Source organism: Amaranthus tricolor, chromosome 3 (genome assembly GCF_026212465.1).
Source record: "Amaranthus tricolor cultivar Red isolate AtriRed21 chromosome 3, ASM2621246v1, whole genome shotgun sequence".
Lineage (NCBI taxonomy): Eukaryota > Viridiplantae > Streptophyta > Magnoliopsida > Caryophyllales > Amaranthaceae > Amaranthus > Amaranthus tricolor.
The window spans coordinates 21799086-21802924 of NC_080049.1; the positions used below are offsets into that span (position 1 = coordinate 21799086).

Sequence of the window (3839 nt, forward strand, 5' to 3'; positions counted from 1 at the left end):
ATATATATATATATATATATATATATATATATATATATATATATATATATATATATATATAATACTCAAGACTCCATTCATAGTCGGTGTATATGCTAACTTTGCTATTTATTTCTTTTAGTCTTTTATATTTGGTTTTTAATTATGCATCTAAACAACTGTTTTTAGCAATTATTTTGTATTTGAATTTTGTGGACTCAAACTAGTATTTGCAATAAAATTTAAGCGTATATAAATGACGCTATGTGGCTATGGATGTTAAATTATTAACCTGTTGAAGTTTGTATTTTAACTTATAAAAGTTGGTATTAACCTGTTAAAGTTGATATTTTAACCTATTTAAGTTGGTATTTTTATGTTGCTTAAATTGTTATTTTAACTTAATACCAACTACAACAGATCAAATCATCACATACTAATTTTAATATGTGATAATTTAAAATGGTTAATATACCCATTTTAACAGGTTCAATTATTACCATTTTAATATGGTCAATTATGACCTTAAAATAATCATTTAAAATTTATAGTACTAAATTATAAATCATCACATGTATAGTGATCAATTATAACTTACAATCTAAAAGAGTCTATTATAACCTAAAAGTAAACAATTATAATCTTAATTAAAGTGATCAATTTTAACCTTAAGTAATAAATTATACTCAAATAATTAATTAAACATCAATTTTAACCTTAAAGTTATCAATAATGAATTTAAATTAAAAATTAAAGTTGGGTATATTAGGCTATTCTTGCATGTGTAGTCTCACTGTATGGAGGACTCTCACAAGACTTGTTAATGTTGAAATTGATCATTATAAGGTTAAAATTATCACTTTTACGTCAATACTGATAGTTCATATTTTAAAAGGTTATATCCTCAAGTTAAAATTGGTCTCTTTTAAGGTTAGAATTGATCATTTTAGGTCAAAACTCAACCACAGCCACCGAAAACAACTATAAAACCAAGTTGAAAATGGGCCATTGGGCCAATCTCTATGTATTTGCTAGCCATTACAACAAGAGGGTAGCAGCTCCCTCGACCAACCATCAACGGCACATCACAGCCATTTCTGCCCCTCGCAATATCCCTAGCATACAGCAACATCCAACAATATTACGACAACAATAACACAATGCAGCAGCAACACGGGGCAACTGACCAGAACACTTGATGTGTGCAACACGCGATAGTATACCATCAATACACGACAGCTTACCAGAACACATGTTGCTGGTGGCCTAAGATGACGGTTGTCTGGACTATTTTCTGTATTTTATGTGGGATTGAGAAGGTCATGAACCTGATCTTTCTGATGCTGCTGACCATCAAAACACGATAGCTTAATTGTTATTGATTGTTATTGGTGCGTGTTTTGGTTGGTGTGCTATACCATATGTGTAGAACAAGCAATGGCTCACCTACAAGAGGAAGAGGAAGAAACAAAATGCAAATGATGAGCTGGCAGAGGAGCAAATAAATCTGAACAAGAATGAAGAGCTGGCAGAGGGGAATAATCATTGCAACAGATTGAATGAGGTCATAACTGAATGGCCATAACAGAATGATTCTCTCAAGGGGTAGTAAAATAAGGGGGAATGAATCAGTTATTGTACTAGAAATGTAATTCAGCTAGTACTATGAATAGCCGACAAATTATATAAGGCAGTATGGTTTTATTTGAATTGAAAATACTGGAGGTATTGGGAGCTGCTGGTTGCTCGAAATTCAGCCATATTAGCTACTTTCTGATTTCTATTCTTCTTTTTTATTTTTTTTTCTTCTTTCTGTTTTTTTTTCTTGCTGTTGGTACTAAGATTACAACATGGTGGTGTGTGCTATTAAGTCATATTGAAATAAGCTATTGCATTTCCCAAACTTGAACTACAAGCCCTTTTGACAACGTAACACACACACACCACAAAACAATCTTGATTTGGAAAGTACAAAATGGTATGTATGTATGAGTCACTAAGAACTTTGAGCCCTTTAGACAACGTAACACACACACCGCAAAAATGTTACACATCCAAGTCCACAACGAAAACAACAATGACATAACACATTGCTTCAAGTAGAGGTATTTCATGTACATTACAAATCTCATAGTTAAGATGCACACTCACGAAAATGATAAGCATGAAGAAATAAAGATGTCTATGTACTTATTTGATTGAATTGTGAAAAGAGCGGATTCAATCCATACTATAAATATATAATTGTGATCATCCGTATGTAAATTTTATGAGAAAGGCAATGACACTAATGTTCTAGCGTGCAACTATTTGGAATTGGAATTCTATCATCATGTAGCAATATTTAGTATTTACGCAAGGAGAATAGTAATACCTGGATTGCACTGGCCTTTTACAGGATAGCTATAAATTTAGTACTGGGGCTAGGGATAAGGGTGTGTAAGTTGCGTGCGATGGTTCTGTGCGTTTAATGTTAAAGGACTAAAGATTTGAAGAAAGGAACGTGTGAGAAAAGAAAACTGCGTAGAGCATACATGTACTTGACTTCTTAATACATGACCACCTACATTAGAAGTCAGAGAGGAAACATTAAATAATCATGGCAAGAACTTTATCAATGAGATTATTAGCTAAAAATAGAAACGAACCCACCTTGTACCAAACACCATTTTCAAAACAGCAGTGACCATAGGCTTTGTACTCTAAGTAACATCAAAACTTTCCACCAAACTATAATGGACGATCAGCTACATTTGTGTAACAGGAAAAGTTTCAGCATTTATGCTAATTGGCATAGATGTAGCTGATCCACTCAGAGGGTTAAGAGTTGAATGTGAAACTCAATCTGGTTGGATGACTTGTACGAAATCAAAAATCGAATTTAGGGAAGAAAAGGTTTAAGAATTAGAGATCCAAAACTCAAAGCCAGAATAAGTAAAAGTGAAGTATATTTAGCATATAATCAAACTCATTAAAATAAAATATAGCACAAATTAGTGCTCCACCCAAAATCATAAAAAAGCCCTAAACTTTGGAGGGAAAAAAGTAAATTTTTAAAAGCCAAAAAAACAAAAAAAAAGGACTTATTTGCAGTTAATTAGTTTAACAATGTAGGAAGATCCAATTCAGCTTTTCAAACACAAAATCAAAATATCAGCCAAAATACCAAAAAAAAAAAAAAAAAATCTGGTTTTTAAAAGGAATTGAACTAACCTCACGAGATGGAAATCAATTCGTGTGAATCATCAAGGAATTTCCAATGATATTCCTGAAATTGATGGAAGAATCAAGAGAGGAAACCCTGACAACGAATCCAACAATAATGGTACATCATCAAACAACAACATAAAAAAAAAAAGATTCGAACCAAAAAAAAACAAATCTATTGAAAAAAGAAAAGGAAAAACAGTACCTTTGTGATCGGGTCTGTGAACAAAACCCAGAAAACCATCAAACAAATGAAGAATACCAGTAAAAATCAAGAATTTTAGAGATATTTCATCATTTTTGATCAAATTTGTAAATTCAGGTCAAATGGGTATCTTCGTAACATTTGAATTGACCAAATGAATAAAAAGTTAAAATAACCAGCAGAGCACACCAAGTGTTCCACAGAATGTTCCAAAGAGCAACATCAACAAACAACAAACAGGAGTGCGTACCAACTCTAGCATAGGTTACTGGACAAAATTACCCACAACATAACAAGAATTTGAAGTCATTACAAACCAAATAATTTCCCTATAATTTAGCAACACATGTAAAATTTCCAAAACATAGCATTCACAAATGCAATTTGACAATTAACAAATGTAAAAACCACATGAAAACACATCCTCATATGCTTAGCCATCATCACT

The 3839-nt window shown here is 32.0% G+C and overlaps 1 long non-coding RNA gene across 1 annotated transcript in view; it reads right to left on the bottom strand.

Moving 5' to 3' along the window:
* Nucleotides 1-743: 743 nt before the first annotated feature.
* Nucleotides 744-3839, bottom strand: part of LOC130809304 (uncharacterized) — a 3326-nt gene continuing 230 nt past the window's right edge. The window contains exons 1-3 of the long non-coding RNA XR_009040790.1: nt 3392-3839; nt 3193-3280; nt 744-1425 (exon numbers count right to left, since the gene is read on the bottom strand). The exon at nt 3392-3839 is cut by the window's right edge and continues 230 nt beyond it. This is a non-coding gene — a long non-coding RNA (uncharacterized LOC130809304). The remainder of the gene's footprint in view (nt 1426-3192; nt 3281-3391) is intronic.